A 19682-nucleotide genomic window follows, 5' to 3' on the forward strand; every position below is an offset into this window, starting at 1 on the left:
ACACCCTCAGGGATTGAGGGATTGAGAACTGGTTAAAAGACAGGGAACAAAGGGTAGGAATTAATGGTCAATTCTCAGAATGGAAAGGGGTAACTAGTGGTGTTCCGTAAGGGTTAGTCCTAGGACCAATCCTATTCAATTTTTTCAGAAATGATCTGTAGAAAGGGATAAACTGTGAGGTGGCAAAGTTTGCAAATGATACTAACCTACTCAAGATAGTTAAGACCAAAGCAGATTGTGAAGAACTTCAAAAAAATCTCACAAAACTAAGTGATTGGGCAACAAAATGGCAAATTAAATTTAATGTGGATAAATGTAAAGTAATGCACATTGGAAAAAATAACACCAACTATACATACAATATGATGGGGGCTAATTTAGGTACAAAGAGTCAAGAAAAAGATCTTGGCGTCATTGTGAATAGTTCTCTGAAGATGTCCACGCAGTGCGCAGAGGTGGTCAAAAAAGCAAACAGGATGTTAGGAATCATTGAAATGGGGATAGAAAATAAGACTGACAATATATTATTGCCCTTATATAAATCCGTGATACGCCCACATCTCGAATACTGTGTACAGATGTGGTCTCCTCACCTCAAAAAAGATATTCTAGCACTAGAAAAGGTTCAGAAAAGGGCAACTAAAATGATTAGGGGGTTGGAGAGGGTCCCATATGAGGAGAGATTAAAGAGGCTAGGCCTCTTCAGCTTGGAAAATAGAAGACTAAGGGGGGATATGATAGAGGTATATAAAGTCATGAGTGATGTTGAGAAAGTAGATAAGGAAAAGTTATTTACTTATTCCCATAATACAAGAACTAGGGGTCACCAAATGAAATGAATAGGAAGCAGGTTTAAAACAAATAAAAGGAAGTTCTTCTTCACACAGCGCACAGTCAACTTGTGAAACTCCTTACCTGAGGAGGTTGTGAAGGCTGGGACTATAACAATGTTTAAAAGGGAACTGGATAAATTCATGGTAGCTAGGTCCATAAATGGCTATTAGCCAGGAAGGGTAAAAAATGGTGTCCCTAGCCTCTGTTCATCAGAGGATGGAGATGGATGGCAGGAGAGAGATCACTTGATCACTGCCTGTTAGCTTCACTCCCTCTGGGGCACCTGGCATTGGCCACTGTCGGTAGACAGATACTGGGCTAGATGGACCTTTGGTCTGGCCCGGTATGGCCGTTCTTATGTTCTTATAGGGCACCTTCTACACGGCGACTGGGCAGTTGACTGACTTTAAATCTAGCTAGCTCTGTTGGTAGAGCATGATGCTCTCAATCCCACCATCATAAATTCAAGCACAATGGTGGGTGGTAGCGACAGCCCTTAGGTGTCACTCTTCTGCTAATAGCCACAGATCCAGCTGAAACAAACTCTCTGTGCTCTTTGGCAGGTCATGTTTCTTCTTCTCTCTGAGTTTCACTAAAACATGAAGAGAGAACAAACTGACATTTGCATCCTATGTTAAGAGAGTATTTTCTCCTCTTCCATTGTACCCAGGCAAGAAGAGGGGATAATAACTAGTTAACAGATGATTGCAGAGGGAAAAGTTTGGTCTTTATAAATAGGACAATGATCAATTGGTCTCCATGTCCACCGATGGTAGGACAAGAAGTAATGGACTTAATCTGCAGCCAGGGAGATTCACGTTAGATACTGGGAACAGCTTTCTAACTCTGAGGGTAGTTAAGCTCTGGAATAGGCTCCCAAGGGTGTCTGTGGAGTCTCTGTCCTAGGAGGCTTTTAGGAACAGGTTGAACAAACCTCTGTCAAGGATACTCTGCATATACTTGGTCCCATAGACAATCTGCTCTGGCTCTGGTTCCCTCCTTCTGCTCCCTGCCTGGGCCGGCTGCTCTGGGCACTTGGTCCCACATGCCCCCAATGCATCGTCTCTGCTTGGCTCTGCTTCAGCAGAGAGGGCTGGATTTCATGACCTCTCCAGGGCGCTTGCAGCCGTACAGCTCTAAAATTCGATGCCATCGCAATACAATATAAACAACAACAAAAGTGGAAACACTCCAATCTAACATCTAACAATTCAGCGTGAACTGACATTCCACAGCACAAAGTGACAACACGTAGGAGTGCAAAGGCCGACAATTCATCACCATGAAAATGAACGTCCCATGGGGCAAAATGACGCACTGCAAAAGAGCTCAGCTCAAACCAACGCAACACAAGCCAGTGCAAAAACCATACAACACGAAACAATGCATCAGAGTGCAAAGTGACACTGTGCAAAACAGCTCAGCGTAGAACAATGACACAGCGCAAACCCACACAACAGAATCATATAGAAAGGTAGGGCAGGGAGGGACCCTGAGAGTCAGGGCCAAGTCTCCCTTGGCCACCCCGACAGGTGTTTGAAGAACAAGGAAACAAAGGGCACCACAAACTTATGTTTTTTGGACGAGCAAATAAAAGGGAGCAGCATTGTCCCCCTCGGGTAGCCCCTGTTCAATTCCAGGTCAGAAAACAAAACTCTTCTGCAAGAATATCCAAAAAATATTGTGTTTCACTTCACTTCAGAAGTACAGTTGTGTGGCAATTAAATGATGACCCTAAAGTTTCATAAAAGTGTGGGAAATATGGATGTATCTCAGGAAATGGCTTGGAATGAAGGAAGACAAAAACTGATGGGTCGAGAGAACAGGCCCTGTTTCCCCCTGGTTTGGAACTTCTCTCACAACAACTGGAAGAGAAAAGCTAAGGAAATGGTGTATTATTGTTGTAAAGGAGATTAAAGTGAGGCCATTTTCTGCAGATAGAATTAAATGGTCATGTCAGGAGTGGGATTTGAAACCACGTCTCCATGCAGAGACCAGAACACCCAATGGATTGGAAAAAACGAAACTTATAACTAGCACTTTAGACCAGTCCACCATCCTGATATTACAAAGAATGTGACTTATCAACCCTAGTTTCCATTAATAGCTGAGGAACTCTTTAGGGAGGTCAAGATGGCACATCTCTTTCAACTTCTAGAGACCTTCTACAGCACAGCTGATTTTTAGACACACTCACTTGGACCTAAATTTACATGTTTCCTGGAGCTCCATGAGTTCTGTAGTGTTGGAAATCTCCCTGTTCACTTTTAAAGTGAACAAAAGATGGGTGCTGGCATCTGAGAGAGTAATGGTGAACCTCAAAATCCTCCCCTGTGCACCAGACAGTTAAGCAACCAGCACCACACACCTCTTCTATGATAGCATCCTGTCTGGGAACAACTCACTTACCAACAGCTGGGGTGTGAAATCCTCATTTCCTTGCTATTCTGTCACTGTAGTCCCCACTTTTCTATTGCTTGTCTGCATAATCTCTGTCTGGTTCTGTAACTGTTTCTGTCTGCTGTATAATTAATTTGTTTTGTGTAAACCAATTAAGGTAGTGGGGTATAATTGGTTAGATAATCATGTTACACTATGTTAGGATTGGTCAGTAAAATGATTGGTTAAGATAGAGCTAAGCAGAACTCAAGTTTTACTATATAGTCTGCAGTCAATCAGGAAGTAAGTGGGGGAATGCGAATGGGAATTGAGGTAGGGGAATTGGAATTATGTTTTGCTAAGGGGGGGAATAGGATCAGGGCAGGGGAAAGGGGTCACAGGCAAGCCTCTATGGTGTCAGAGCTGGGAAGGGGGATGCTGAGGAAGGAAACTGGAATCATTGCTTGCTGGAAGTTTACCCCAATAAACATTGAATTGTTTGCACCTTTGAGCTTCATGAATTGCTGCTCTCTGGTCACGTGAGAAGGACCAGGGAATGGGAGGGTGATGGGATAAACCCTCTAACAAGTATGTCGTTCAGGGTGTGAAACCCCCCAGAACCAGTATAATTAAGCTGACCTAAGCCATGGTTAGATAGTGCTAAATGGAAGGAAAAATTGTTTTGCCAATGCAGCTATTACAGGGATGGAAAACCCCTCTCCTCACTGTAGCAACTGTCTACTCCACAGTGCTACAGCAATAATTTAAGCATAGCCAGCCTCAGAAGGAGACCAGATCTGGCTCCATGGATGCTCAGGCACTAAGACAGCATCAATGACAACACACTAATGCTTTCACAGTTGGCAGGATTCAAACCTGTGTGGGGAGACTCCAATGGATCTCTAGTCCACCACCTTAACCACTCAGCCACAACTACTTGATATACAGCTGCTGCCCTACATGATGAACCTGTTCTCACAGAATTGTCACTTCAAATGGCTCAGACCAGCTCCCCCAGCACACTCACGGCTGTGCATTAGTGTAATTGTGCCCATGGTGAACAGCAAGAGTTCCTGCCCATTTCCCTTCCAGCTGGAGCATGATTAGTGTGTTTGTGGCTAATGATATTGCTATAGATTGTTGTTCATTCCCCACACTGACAATTCAGACAGTCCCTTTCCTATTCGAATCTCCACCATATCATTCCAATAGCCTGGGGCAGGATTTCTCTGGGGCACTAAAATGTTTCAGGGGTTGGTGTGTGAGCTCAGCCTTGCATTCCATCCCTGATGTTTCATGGACTAACAACAGCAGCAGAAAGAAAGAGCCGAGCCAATATCTCACTGTCAGCGGTGAAGGTGGTCACGTCCCCTCTGTCTGACCATCACCATTGCAGGAGAGAAGGGTTCACTGGAATCAAGTGCCCTGGCTCAGACCAGAGACACAGGGAGGTTTTATTGTTATTGGATCTGTGCAAAGGAAATTGTGTCTCTATGTGAAACTGAGGCGGGAAATGAAACGTCCACATGGTGACCCAGTGTCTTAAAGAATGTGGGAGATGGACTCTGGCTGAGAAATGATTTAACAGGAATTTGTATCAATGTATTGCCCTGATTAAAAGCTATGGCTGTAAGGTGCCACTGTTGTTAGTACTTGAACCTGTGTGGAGGCACCCGAGTGTGTGTCAAGTCCATTACATTAATGAGAGGTAGCTGATTATTTTGTCAAGACCCAAATTTCTTGGTCAAGGTCTAGTCAATGTCTAGATGACAGAGAAAATAATACACTGATGATAATAAGATGAATTTAGAAATATTTACAGTTGCTACGGGCATAACTATGATGATTGTTTCATGTTTCACTCTTTATATATGACACCACCATCACCTTTCCCTTTAGCCTTGTAGTTTACCAAGGGTAAAACTAAACATCTCTTCAGATACAAGGGAGTGTCTGTGTTCCTTCCTGCTAGCTACACAGAGGCTTGATGTAGCTGCTTTCAATCCTCCGGCTCTGCCCTGATAAGTAACGTTTCAGGGTGTCACTGAACTGAAGGAGAGAGATCATTTTTTGACAGGTTACACTCTCCTTTAAAGGTGTTTGTCTGGCTGGCAGCCCTGGTTCCCAGGTCTCTCCTGAGGGAAGAAAGTTTCTGTGCAAAATACTAAAACTTTTAACAGAGAGGAGGGAAAGGCGATGGCCACATGATGGGGCCACTATGTACCACAACATGATTATTTTATGTGGGATGACTCTGAAGATTGACTGATCTCCACTTCCTTGGATTTGAAGAGAGGTTTAGGTTCGTACTTGAGAACCTGTAAGGCTGAAGCAATTTTACGGATGATGACACTATGATTGCAGGGTTATTTAATGTTGTAGAAATCATTAAAAACACTTAGTTTCAACTTGAGCTGCCTGTTATTAAAGGCTGGTTTCCCACGTCAGTTCCATAAGCTCTGCTAGAAAGGCCCTGGGTTCTCTCTTGCCTTGGTGGGAACTAAAGGCAATCGTCCCCTGCTGCCCTTGGCTTCAGGCTGATTTTTCTGGGGAGGGGATGTGGAATTGGTTTGTTTGCTATTGAGAAGCGAGCCAGGCCAGTTCTCAGGGAACGAGAACTCCTAGCATCTTCTCATCCCAAACCAGGCTGCTGCCCTGTCCCAGCCTCTGTTCCCCTGGGAGCCCTGCTTGTTTGACTCTAGAGTAGGCTTGGAGCAGCATCTGAGGCAGAGGACAGCCTGGGCTGGGCAGATGCTAGGAGCAGAGCACCAGAGCCCTGTACTGGCTCCCTCCTCAGCAGCAAACAATCAGTCCCCACACACACCTGGGACAGCAGCCTGGAGCCAAGGGCAGTGCCCAGTGGGGGGTTCTCTTTTTCCTCTTCCTGGGGTGAGCAGGGACCTGGGGGTGTTTCTAGCAGGGCAGTTGGAACTGAATTGGGGAACAGGCTTTTAATAACAGGCAGCTCAAGTTCAGACTAATTTTGTTACAATTTTCTTTATAATGTAAAATAATTCAAAAGTAAATGGGCAGTAATTATTGGAACTCTTTTCCCCCTGTCACACAAAGAAATGGCTTTTGGCTTTTCATGATACAGGAGTCAGGTTCCTTCACTGTGCAGAATCAATGTGCACAGAAGCCTGTTGTGTTTCATTTCTTAGGTTCCACTGCCATCATGTGGCCATTTCCTTCCCTCCTTTCTGTCCAAAGCGCAGAGCCCAGTTCCTCCAGGGAGAGAAGGACATCTTTCTTCTTTCCTTCCTCAACAGCCCCCTTCCTTGGAGAGCCCTTTGCTGGGGTCTGGGTGGGGAACAGCCATTCCTGAGGATTAATTTCACACCATAATTGGGGTTGATATATAGATTTTACAGCCAGACTAGATCACTAGGTACCTCTGCTCTGACCTGATCCAGAACAGAGTGCAGAGAATTTTACCCAGTGACTCCTACACCCACCCCAAGATCTTCTGGCTGAACGAGGCGGGTTCATTCAGAAAGTCAACGTGTTTGGATGTGAAGGTGGGAAATGATGGGGAAATTGGCCCCTTTTCAAGTTTCAATGTTGTAACTTCTACACCTAGACCGGGTGGCCAATCTGAGCCTGAGAAGGAGCCAGAATTTCCCAGTGTAACTGCCAAACGTTCACCTTTGTATGCAACTACTGAGTCAATTGTGAACCTTCCCATCATTATCATTATCTCTTTGAAATAATGAAGGTCATGGACACTTGGCTCAATATCCCAACATGCCCTGCACGTCTATAGGCTGCATTAGCCAATCCAACCATTCGGCACTTGCAGCTGGGCACCTCTGTTCTGTGCCTGAGTCTTGTACAGCTATGAAAGGCTGGTAGATGCCAATATTTCCCTGTCTTTTTAACCTGCACTAATACCAGGCCAGGCCAGGGCTGGGAAGAGAGACAGAGCAGCAGGTTTCCCATATTGTATCCATTTCCCTTTTTCTTGACTAGTTTCTCCTCTGCATAACTTGTACTTCTTTTGCTGTGAGATTGGCTAACTCAGCTGGTAGAGTGTCAGACTTTTAATCTGATGGTCCAGGGTTCAAGACCCTGGTCAGATAATAAACTACTCATTATACCTTTAAAAATTGTTCTTCTGATGTCCTCTTTGGTGTTACTTTTTGTCTTCAAGACTGTGCCTTTCCTAAGAGGGGCCTTTGTGTGTAGGGGTTTGAAGGGGCAACTTCCTGACATCCTCTCTGTCCTTGCAGCCTGGAGGAATAAAGGCCTCTGGGCATACAGCATGTTCCTCCCCTGCATGCACATGCACACACAGAAAACACAACAGACTATCCCTAAGGAATTAGAATCACCTGCTGCCTTCTCTATCCTGCTGGATCCCCAATGATGATGCTCTTCAGCCTAAACCCATGTCCCCTCTACTCTCAGTGCCCCTCAGTCCCAATCCAGTGCCCCTCCTGTGCATATTGCTCCTCACTCCCAACCAGAACCTACTCCTCTTCACCCTTCTTCTCTGTCCCAACCCACAGGCCCCTCCTATCCCAGTGCCCCTCAATCCCAAACCACTGCTCCCTCCTTCCCTCCAGCAGCAGGTGCCTCAGACTCCCTCAGGAAGATTTTCTTGCAAGGTTTCGTGTATGAGTCCGCATGTGGATTTTACAGTTCGTTGGAAATATGTTGCGTTGCTTGCCAAAATGATCACTTTTGGCTTTTGTTGGATTCCCAGTCTCCTTGTTATTGGGACAGGAGAAATAAAGGTTGTTATCCTTGTTGTGTGAATCAAGGGCAGCACAACTGTGCTTGGCAGACCCCGACTGAGGGACTCAATTTCAATTCAATAGCACTTGCTAGGCAGGGGACAAGGTTTCTAAGGCCAAGTGGGCTGGGGTCCCAATAAAAATTTAGGTGTTAAACCAACTTTAGGACAGGGTGGCAGTGGAGGGATGAGTGAGTTCCTAGACAACACAGTGAGTACGGTGCCTTCTTATTTTCCCCATTTTCCACTCAGGATGGCAGGTGAACTCTACAGAGGCACCTCTGGGCTTGCACTGACTAAGGACAACCGCTGTGAGTGGGGTGCCGGGGGGGGCTCATGTTTAAGGACTTTTGGTTGCTGGATTTACAAACCATAGGGAAAAGGACACTGCCCAGCTTATTTGGGGGTGGGTCTTTCCTTGTGGTTTATGTTTATGTGTTGGGGCTGCTGACATGATTTCTGCTAACCTTGGGCTTACATTGCAATGTAGACATATCCTAAGAGGGCATCATCTATACTGTGATAAAATCCCGCTGGCCTGGATGATCTGATTTGGGCTCCTGGGAATGGAACTGGAGCCCAGGCTTGGAAACCCTCACCCTCGTGGGGTCTCGGAGGCTGGGCTCCAAGGCTTTGGCCGGGGTGGTAAATTTGCACTGTAGACATCTCAGCTCAAGCTCAATATTGGGCTCTGGGAGCCCTCAAGGTTGGAGGGAGTTTAGCAAGCAAAAAATGTAAAATGGCAGTGGAGTAATACCCTGGACTCAATGGCATTTCTCCATTGGTCTGTCTTCTTTGGGGCAGGGACAATAACACGTCCTGCTGCATTTGTTATTTCAAAGGGTGGTTTAGGATTTTCATTCTCACACACGGTGCATGAAGCAGGGCTCAACCCTTGGTGCAAACTAAATGAGCTGCTCACAGATTCTGGAAGCCAATGAGCAATTGGTGTGAGAGCCCAGATCTGCCCCTGTCCCAAAGGGAGGGGGGTCATCTGTGAGAGGCTAGACCACTGACCTATCAGCTCTTAACTCGCAAACTTTCAGTAATTCTGTTATCAGTGCCTGTGAGTATAATTAAAACTGCCATCCTGGGCTGGACCAAAGGCCCATGTAGCTCTGTGTTTTGTCCACTGACAGCAGCCAATACCAGGTGGGTGCCCCAAGAGTTAATCAACAAGGCACCACTGGGAGTTGAACCCAGGATCTCCTGTTTACAAGACAGGGACTTTAACCAGTTAAGCCATGGTGCCCACCTGTGGCTTAACTACAGTGTCTGCCCACACCTGACTCCCTGCTATCCTCACTTGGGCCTGAAAGCTTTGCTTGTGTTTGGATTCTGCAAAGCAGAGAAGCAGGTGAGCTTTTCCTTGCAAGCTGTGTGTGTGTGAATCTTTGGCCAGGTCTGCACTACAAAGTTATTTCAGCATCATTATATTGCTCAAGTGTGTGAAAAACACACAACACTCCCTCGTTCAGCAGCTTTTGGCTGGTGCACACACTGCAATGCCACGTCTGGTGACAAAACTGCCCTGTTTTGGTGACAAAATAAAACCACCTCGACGAGAGGCCTAGAGCTTTGTGCAGCAAACTTAAAGTGACAAATTGTCAGTGTAAATGCTGCTGGTCATTATATCACCATAACTGGCCTCCACCAGTATCCCATAATGCCCACCGTGAACTCACCTGCCCTGCATTCCTGCTACAGAGGCTGGGCCCCTCCACTTTCATAGCTCCAGAAAGTTCTGACAGCTGAGCCGCTATCTGCCCTGGGATTAGGTTGATATACTGCATTGCCAGCCTAAGTAACGTAATTACACCAACCTAATTTTGTAGTTAGACCTGTCCAAAGAATCCCACACACACCTTGGGAGCAAAACTTCACCTGCTCCTCTGCTTTACAGAACCCAAACACGAGCAACGTTTGTCAGGGCCCAGTGGGGATTGGCAGACAGTCAGGTGGGGCAGACACGATGCTGGTCGGTTGTTGAGATCTGAGCTCTAGATCAAAGCTGCATGGTGACCTGACACCCAGGGTTACAGGGCTGACATAGTGACCCCCTTACTGGCCTTGATGAACCCCAAACCCTTGTTACTAAGGGCATTGAGTCTCTGTCCCTTAATAACTTCTGGGAGCTCCCCAGCAGGCTGCAGGCATCAGCCGCCTCCTGCCTCACAGGTTAGACTCTTGGGCTGTGCCAGCCGCCCCCTCGCTTGAAGGCCCAGTGTAGGAAGAAGGAGACCTGGTGCTGGCAGAAGAGGGTTTTGATTAATCTACCTCTATTAATCCACAGACGCTGTGTCACTCTGCTGGCTTCTCCTCAGCAGCACCTAGCGGCCCTGGCTCCAGGCTAGTGCCTGGTGAGCTCTGGCACTGGCAGGAAGAGTTGCAGGGTGCTGGGCAGCGACTCTGGCAAACCAGCTGCTGGTAGGTGTCTCTGTGGTATCATGGGTCAGTGAGTTCAGCTGTTAATCGAAAGGAGGGGGGTTTATGCTCCCCCAGGGATGCCACTGAAGGCCCCTCATGGGCTCCTCAAGGTCTGCTGGGAGCCGTGATGTTCCCCTTTACCGCCCCGAAGGCTCCTCTCGGACACTGTGGGTTCACCTGCTGGCTGGAAGAGTGTTAGGGCCGCGCTGCAAAAGCCCATCTCCCGGCAGCCATACTAGAGGCTTGGGATTAATCCTCAAAGCCGAGCACAAAACCTTCAGCCGGGAACATTTCTCTCCCTTCCCACCTCCGCCCAAGTGGCAAGGGAGAAGTGGACGAGACACGCTGGCTTTTTGGCTTTTCATGATACAGGAGTCAGGTTCCTTCACTGTGCAGAATCAATGTGCACAGAAGCCTGTTGTGTTTCATTTCTTTAGTTCTGCTGCCCTCATGTGGCCATTTCCTTCCCCTCCTTTCTGTCCAAAGTGAAGAGCCCAGTTCCTGCAGGGAGGGAAGGATATCTTTCTTCTTTCCTTCCTCAACAGCCCCCTTCCTTGGAAAGCCCTTTGCTGGGTCTGGGTGGGGAACAGCCATTCCTGAGGATTAATTTCACACCATATTTGGGGTTGATATTTAGATTTTACAGCCAGACTAGATCACTAGGTACCTCTGCTCTGACCTGATTCAGAACAGAGTGCAGAGAATTTTATCCAGTGACTCTACACCCACCCCAAGATCTTCTGGCTGAACGAGGCAGGTTCATTCAGAAAGTCATCATGTTTGGATGTAAAGGTGGGAAATGATGGGAAATTGGTCCCTCTTTCAAGTTTCAATGTTGTAACTTCTACATCTAGACCGAGGTAGCCAACCTGAGCCTGAGAAGGAGCCAGAATTTCCCAATGTAACCGCCAAATGTGCACCTTTGTATGCAACTACTGAGTCAATTGTGAACCTTCCCATCATTATCCCTCTGAAATAATGATGTGATGGATACTTGGCTGTATATCCCAGTGTGCCTTGCACGTTTACAAGCTGCATTAGCCAATCCAACCATTCGGCACTTGCAGATGGGCACCTCTGTACTGTGCCTGAGTCTTGTACAGCTATGAAAGGCTGATAGATGCCAATATTTCCCTGTCTTTTTAACCTGCACTAATACCAGGCCAAGCCAGGACTGGGAAGAGAGACAGAGCAGCAGGTTTCCCATATTGTATCCATTTCCCTTTTTCTTGACCAGTTTCTCCTCTGCATAACTTGTACTTTTTTACTGTGTGCCTGGCTAACTCAGCTGGTAGAGTGTCAGACTTTTAATCTGAGGGTCCAGGGTTCAAGTCCCTGGTCAGGTAATAAACTACTCACTATATCTTTAAACATTGTTCTTCTGATGTCCTCTTTGGTGTTACTTTTTCTCTTCAAGACTGTGCCTTTCCTAAGAAGGGCCTTTGTGTGTGTGGGTTTGAAGGGGCAACTTCCTAACATCCTCACTGTCCTTGCAGCCTGGAGGAATAAAGGCCTCTGGCACACAGCATGTTCCTCCCCTGCATGCACACGCACACACAGAAAACAAAACAGAATATCTCTAAGGAATTAGAATCACCTGCGGCCTTCCTTTATCCTGCTGGATCCCCAAATGATGATGCTCTTCAGCCTAAACCCATGTCCCCTCTACTCCCAGTGACCCTCAGTCCCAATCCACTGCCCCTCCTATGCACACTGCTCCTCACTCCCAACCAGAGCCTACTCCTCTTCACCCTTCTCCTCTATCCCAACCCACAGCCCCCTCCTATTTCCAGTGCCCCTCAATCCCAATGCACAGGCCCCTCCTATTCCCAGTGCCCCTCAATCCCAAACCACGGCTCCCTCCTTCCCTCCAGCAGCAGGTGCTTCAGACTCCCTCAGGAAGATTTTCTTGCAAGGTTTCATGTATGAGTCTGCATGTGGATTTTACAGTGTGTTGGAAATATGTTGCATTGCTTGCCAAAATGATCACTTGGCTCGTGTTGGATTCCCAGTCTCCTTGTTATTGGGACAGGAGAAAGAAAGAGTTGTTATCCTTGTTGTGTGAATCAAGGGCAGCACAGCTGTGCTTGGCAGACCTCGATTGAGGGACTCACCCTCAATTCAATAGCACTTGGTAGGCAGGGACAAGGGTTCCAGGACCAAGTGGGCTGGGGTCCCAATACTAAAATTTAGGTGTTAAATCAACTTTAGGACAGGGTGGCAGTGGAGGGATGAGTGAGTCCTAGACAAGACAGTGATGTACAGTGCCTTCTTATTTTCCTCTTTTCCACTCAGGATGGCAGGTGAACTCTACAGAGGCACCTCTGGGCTTGCACTGACTAAGGACAACAGCTGTGAGTGGAGTAACGGGGGGGCTCATATTTAAGGACTTTTGGTTGCTGGACCTACAAACCGTAGGGATAAGGACACTGCCCAGCTTATTTGGGGGTGGGTCTTTTCCTCGTGGTATATGTTTATGTGCTGGGGCTGCTGACATGACTTCTGCTAACCCTAGGCTTACATTGCAATGTAGACATATCCTAAGAGGGCATCTATACTGTGATAAAATCCCGCTTACCTGGATGATCTGATTTGGGCTCCTGGGGATCAGACTGGAGCCCAGGCTTGGAAACCTCACTCCTTGTGGGGTCTCGGAGGCTGGGCTGAAGCTCAAGTGTCTACACTGTAATTTTATAACCCTGCAGCACAACCCCACAAGCCTGAATCAACTGACTCAGGGTTTGAGAATAGTGACTTTGGGTGTGTTAATGGCAGTGTAGACATAATGCTCGGCTATGTCCACACTGCAATGAAACACCCAAGGCTGTCCTGTGCCAGCTCAGGCTCCTGAGGTTTTTGCCGTGGGGTGGTAAATTTGCACTGTAGACATCTCAGCTCAAGCTCAATATTGGGCTCTGGGAGCCCTCAAGGTTGGGAGAGAGTTTAGCAAGCAAAAATGCCAGTGGAGTAATACACTGGACTCAGTGGCATTTCTCCATTGTCTATCTGCTTTGGGGCAGTGACAATAACACGTCCTGCTGCATTCGTTATTTCAAAGGGTGGTTTAGAATTTCATTCTCAGGGTGCATGAAGCATTGCTCAACCCTTGGTGCAAACTAAATGAGCTGCTCACAGATTCTGACAGCCACAATGAGCAACTGGTGTGAGAGCCCAGACCTGCCCCTGTCCCAGAAGGAGGGGCTCATCTATGACAGGCTGGACCACTGACCTATCAGCTCTTAACTCCCAAACTTTCAGTAATTCTGTTATCAGTGCCTGTGAGTATAATTTAAACTGCCATACTGGGCTAGACCAAAGGCCATCAAGCTCTTTGTTTGTCCATTGGCAGTAGCCAATAGCAGGTGCCTCCAGAGTTAATCAACAAAGCACCACTGGGAGCTGAACCCAGGATCTCCTCCTTACAAGACAGGGGCTTTAACCAGCTAAGCCACAGTGCCCACCTGTGGTTGAAATACAGTGTCTGCCCCACCTGACTCCCTACCATCCCCACTGGGGCCTGACAAGCTTTGCTTGTGTTTGGATTCTCCAAAGCAGAGAAGCAGGTCAGCTTTTCCTTGCAAGCTCTGTGTGTGTGTGTGTGTGATTCTTTGGCCAGGTCTGCACTACAAAGTTATTTCAGCATCATTGTATTGCTCAGGTGTGTGAAAAACACACAACGCTCCCTTGGTCAGCAGCTTTTGGCTGGTGCACACACTGCAATGCCATGTCTGGCAACAAAACTGCCCTGTTTTGGTGACAAAATAAAACCACCTCAATGAGAGGCCTAGAGCTTTGTGCAGCAAACTTAAAGTGACAAAATTGTCAGTGTAAATGCTGCTGTTCATTATATCACCATAACTGGCCTCCACCAGTATCCCATAATGCCCACTGTGAACTCACCTGCCCTGCATTCCTGCTACAGAGGCTGGGCCCCTCCCCTTTCATAGTTCCAGAAAGTTCTGAGAGCTGAGCCGCTATCTGCCCTGGGATTAGATTGATATACTGCATTGCCAGCCTAAGTAACGTAATTACACCAACCTAATTTTGTAGTGTAGATCTGTCCAAAGAATCACACACACATCTTGGGAGCAAAACTTCACCTGCTCTTCTGCTTTACAGAAGCCAAACACGAGCAACATTTGTCAGGACCCAGTGGGGATTGGCAGACAGTCAGGTGTGGGCAGACACGGTGCTTTAAGTAACAGCAGGTACCATGGCTTAGGTGGTTAAAGTACCTGTTCTGTAAAGAGGAGATCCTGGATTCAATTCCCAGTGGTGCCTGGGGAGTGGCTTTTGGGGCACCTGGCACTGGCTACTGATAGAAGACAAGATTCAGAACTAGATGGACTATGGTTTAAATTACATGCACAGGCACTGATAATAGAGTTACTAAAAGTTTGGGTGTTAAGAGCTGATAGGTCAGTGGTCCACTCCCCTCAATGCAGTTTTACTATTTCAACTTGCTAAACTCCTCCAAACCTCTATAAAATTACAGTGCAGACATATGGGCTTGAGCCCAACCTCTGAGGCCCCACGAGAGGTGGGAGATTTTGAACCCAGGCTTCAGTGTGAACACAAATATCTGCACCACAGTTTTTAGCCCTCAGCTTTACGTCCATGAGCCCAAGTCAGATGAGCCAGGCCAGACCTGCTGCCATCTTTATCCCAGGAGAGATGGACTCTAAGGGTACGTCTCCATTGCAATGGAAGCCCAGGTGCGGCACGCTGTGCTCAAAGCAGCACCCTGGAAGCCCCATATTCACCACTCTCATATAATGATCATATGGTTTGTACAAGTCTGCCTTGTGAGGATGGACACTGCTTGATTCACATCCTAGCAAAGGAGCTTCCTAACAAGCTGGAAGAAAATATGAAAGAAGGGTAGAGACACCATGATTTGGCCTCTCTCCCCCATAACTCAACAGCTGGAAACACACCTGGAGGACAAAGACTGAGCTGAACTGATTCAGAAATCAGAAGAGAATACTAATAATACATTCAAACCAAATTCCCCAACCAGACTAGTATTGGTTTCTCAGCAGGATTCCTGGGCCAGCCTTGTTGGGGTTATGAGGACTCTGCCACATATGAGAGTAGAAAGAGCATCCTTGGGGTCAGGCAGGCCTCTGGTAAGGGGGTGGGGACTGAGATCCTTTCTCTGGCAATTGCACCAGGGTCATGTATAAACCAGGGAAGTTCCCACAATAGCTGGACCTGAACCCCCTGTACACTTGTCTCTGTACTCATTGCTTCTCTGTCTCTCTTCCCCTCATCTCTGCTGGTCTCCCTCTGAGCTTTCTCAGCACCTGGCCCCACAGCGCTTCCTGCCAGCCAGAGACTGCTTGTTCTAGGCCTGCTCCTGTGGATGTGGCCTCTCTCCTGATTCCTGAGGAAAGGAACCTTTCCAGGAAATGGCCATGGATTCTGGGAATCGCATGGGCTGGTGGACAGCACCAGGAATCATTTGGCTCCTGGCACACAAGGCCACTTAAAACCTGAGCACCCAGAGAGGGGCTTGAACCTTCAGATTAAGAGCCTGATGCTTTACCAACTGAGCTGCCTGGGCTTGTTGAAACCATCTTCACCATTCACCACAAGAGCGAGCAGGTAGGCAAAAGAGAGGCAAAAAAAAGTCATAGGGAACCCTCATGTGGCCTAATGGATAAGGTATCTGAGTGTGGATCAAAAGATTGAGGGTTGGAGTCCCTTGGTGGTTGTGTTTCTGTAGTTTTACCATTGTGCTGAAAGTCCTGTTCCCTTCAGGGTGGAACCTCTTCTTGGCTGCTCAGGCCAATGCTCTGGCTTCAGCTAGAGCCCCGGGAAGAGTTGGGGGTTGGGTGTCACAAAGGCTGGGACATGAGACCCAGGTGCTTCCAGTTCTAGCTTTGCCCTTCCTGACTTGTCAAAGAAAGTGGGTGACTGCCCGGGCTGCAGTGTGCACCTGACCCTGTGCTGGAGGGTACTTACTACATAGCGTCTTCGGAGCCTGGGTGTTTCTCTGCTTCTCGCCAGCTTGGGAAAGCCTCTTGGGGTAAAATCTCCTGCCCCACTGCAAAAGTGAGCACCTTGAGTGGGACCAGTCAGAGGCCCCACCATGGGGGCTGGCCCTTCTTTCCTACCAATTTATGATGTTATCCACAGAGCATCAGCAGCTGCCCTGCATGCTGGTGATCTTCAGTGGGTGTTTGGCATGGCAGGGAGCAGCCTGGCTAAGTGTTTTTGTGCCTGTCTGAAGGCCACACATAGGCATGGTCCTGCCCTCCTCTAGCCCTGACCTCAGTTGCTCTGTGGCTTTTAAGCCTGCCCTGGAGCTGTCAGCACCAGCTGCCTCTGCTCTAGGTGCCCAGAGGAGGAGAGGTGTGTTGGGTCACTTTTACAGATGCTCCTTCCCTGGTACTGCCATTGCTCAGCTGCACAGAGGAGCTTCCATCCCCAGTCCCTGCCCAGCAGCCCTCTGGCACCATTCCTGAGGGCTGCCCTGCCTCACTTTCTTCCTACCATGTTGAGAAAGACAGTTCTCATCATTAAAGGTCGGGTGGGCCAACTAGGGGCAGAAGCCTGTTATGTTTTCCTACTGCAGAGCCCAAGCTCAGGAACTCCCCTTGGGTGCAGGCTCTGCTGTGCTCCCAGAAAAACAAGCCACCCCTGCACAAAGAGGGAGACAGGGCCTGCCAAAGCCCAGGAACCAGGGACCTGTAGATCTTCAGTCTAACACTCTGTAATAGTCAGTGCTCCCTTCAGGGCCGGCCCTAGAGGGGACTGGGACAAATCCTCCCATTTCCTCCTCAGGCCCTGTCCCCACTCCACCCCTTCCCCCAAGTCCCCAACCCGTCCCATCTCTTCCCTTCCTGCACCTTCCTGCCCCATTCCTCTCCCATCCCACCTCTTTCCTTCCCCTCCCCACCCAGTGCCTCCTGCACCCCACTGAACAGCTGATCACTGGCAAGTGGGAGGCACTGAAAGGGAAGAGGAGGAGCTTGTCAGCAAGGCCTGTAGTGTGTGTGTGGGTGGCGGGAGGTGGCTGTCAGTGGGTGCTGAGCACCTATTTTTTCTCTGTTGGTTCTGCAGCCCCATAGCTCCCATGGAGTTGCTGACTTGGCTTCTTTCGCACTCTAGAGAGAGGAGCAGAACCAGGGCTATGGCTGATCTATGGGGCACCAGGTGAGTGGCAGAGACTTCAGGTGCTGAGAGTTTGCCTGACCCTCAGGGTCACAGTGTGAGGTGGTGCCCCAGGGATCTCTATGAAAGGAGCAGAACAGGATTTACTTGGGGGGGGAGAGAATTGAGAGTGTCTCAGGGGGTTGTACAGAAGTGTTGCCCCCGGTGAGAGACTGGCTAAAACACAGGCCATGCTGTGAGCAGGATTCGCACCTGCACAGGAGAACGCTATTGGATTTCAACTCCACATCTTAACCACTCGGCCATCACAGCTGGGAGTGAAAAAAAATGCCCCAATGCCAGAGAAACTGGTAAAGAATCACAATTACCAGGTGTGAAGTCATCTGAACTACAGAATTCCCACCGCAAACCTGGCTCCAAAGCACGGGGGGGATTTGGGGTTTGTTCTCTTTGCTTAGCCATGTGCAGTCGCACAGAGAGCGAGTTTAAAAGTCTCTCCCTCCCACAGTGCAGGAATGGGAAATGATTCTCAACTTGAAGCCTGATGTAGGGTGACCAGACATCCCGTTTATCGGGACTGTCCCTATATTTGCTTGTTTCTCCCACGTCCTAACAGATCGGGACCCTGGACAAACAAATAACTTGTCCTCTTCTCCAGCACACAGGCATAGTCTGGAGAGATACTTGTCCCCCCAACTCCATCCCCTCATTCCCCCATTAGATACTTCCCCAAATCCCAGCCCTGGCGCTGCCCCCAGCCCCACCCCCTCACTGCTCAATTGGATCCCTCCCCAAATCCTTGCCCTGGCCCTGCCTCTTCCGCAAGCACGCGGCATTCCTCCTCCCTCCAGGTGTGCACATGGGCCATGGCCATGGCCGGGAGCGCAGCGCAGAAGCTGCTCCAGCCCTGCAGCCTGCGGGGCAGCGTAGTGGGGCTGGGGGCAGCACGGAGCATGCAGGGCCCAGGTGGGCAGGTGGTGGAGACACAAGTGGGGCGGACACGCTCCTGCCAGGAGCTGCCTGGTTCACCCCTTGCCTGGGAGCTGCAGGAGGGGCCAGATCATGGCTTGGCTGCAGAGCTCAGAGCCCAGGCTGGGTCCAGGAGTGAGGGGATGGGGGAGCTGGGGGTGTAGCGGGGGTTGGAGCCGAGAGTTGGTGGAGATGGGGCTGTGCCACTGCCGCTTGGCGGCAGGGGGCCCTCCAGCTTTTTATTTTTGCTCCGCCCCCTGCGTCCCGATATTCATCTTTGACATCTGGGCACCCTAGCCTGATATGAAGGAGGATGTCTGGACCAAGGGGCCAGGGACTGGCCTTTGCTAGAGAAACCACTGTCAAGTTTTAGTCAATTAGGACAAGTCAGCAAATAAGAACAACTTCAGGTATCAGTAACTGCTACAGGTTGCAAATTCCTACATGTAGCAGTTTCTGGCACTACACCTGCACAGCTCTGCTCCCCGGCTTTCTCGGGTCCTGCTCTCTCCTTAGCTCTGCCCCCACTCTCGCCCAGGCAGTTCCAGCTCACATGGAGGATGGGACCCCTGGCCTGGTGACTCTCTCATTACACTGCCTGGCCTGTCAGTGCAGCTAACTTGGAGCTTTGGCCTCTCCCCATTGTCCTGGGGACTGTCAGTCTCAGGGTCTGATTTCCCATTGATCCTTCCCTTTCTATTGGTGCTGGAACTAGCCAACCCCCCCCCCCCACACACACACACTAAGTTTTAGAAAGGGCCAAGAGCCCCCTACACAAGCCAGCCCCATGAGGGTCACCGATGTGCAGAGAAGGCAGCACAAGCTGGTCCCATGGTGTAATGGGCAGTACTCAGGACTCTGATCCTGTAATCTGAGTTCAAATCTCAGTGGGAAATGTGTTGGTTGTGTCATAGGCAGCAGGTTATATACATGTGTGGTGCTGGGCTGCAGGAATTTCAGGCTGGGGGCCCTGCTCCAGCCATATTTGGAAAGGGCTTTGCGCTGCCTGCCACCCCTCCCTGGCAGGGACCTGCCTGCTCCTGCTGCTGGAGTGAGAGGATATTGGGCAGAAATGCTGTTTGCTGCACCGGGGTCCTAGTGCCACACCGTCGTAGTATTGCAAGGCAGGCTGCCCTGAGCTCCCTCGTCCGCAGCCCCAGCTCTCTGCACCCTGATCCTCTGTCCAGTCTGAGCCCACTCCTGCATCATAAATCCCTCA

General features: G+C 49.0%; 3 non-coding genes across 3 annotated transcripts; 2 read left to right on the forward strand and 1 right to left on the reverse strand.

Moving 5' to 3' along the window:
* Positions 1 to 7219: 7219 nt before the first annotated feature.
* On the forward strand, positions 7220 to 7292 carry TRNAK-UUU (transfer RNA lysine (anticodon UUU)). Its single transcript has one exon. It is a non-coding gene; the product is annotated as a tRNA-Lys (tRNA).
* A 1834-nt stretch (positions 7293 to 9126) lies between these two features.
* TRNAT-UGU (transfer RNA threonine (anticodon UGU)) lies at positions 9127 to 9200 on the reverse strand. The gene has a single exon. It is a non-coding gene; the product is annotated as a tRNA-Thr (tRNA).
* Positions 9201 to 11648: 2448 nt separating this feature from the next.
* Positions 11649 to 11721, forward strand: TRNAK-UUU (transfer RNA lysine (anticodon UUU)). The gene has a single exon. It is a non-coding gene; the product is annotated as a tRNA-Lys (tRNA).
* The last annotated feature ends 7961 nt before the right edge of the window (positions 11722 to 19682 follow it).

Source organism: Gopherus flavomarginatus, unplaced genomic scaffold, assembly GCF_025201925.1.
Source record: "Gopherus flavomarginatus isolate rGopFla2 unplaced genomic scaffold, rGopFla2.mat.asm mat_scaffold_83_arrow_ctg1, whole genome shotgun sequence".
Taxonomy (NCBI): domain Eukaryota; kingdom Metazoa; phylum Chordata; order Testudines; family Testudinidae; genus Gopherus; species Gopherus flavomarginatus.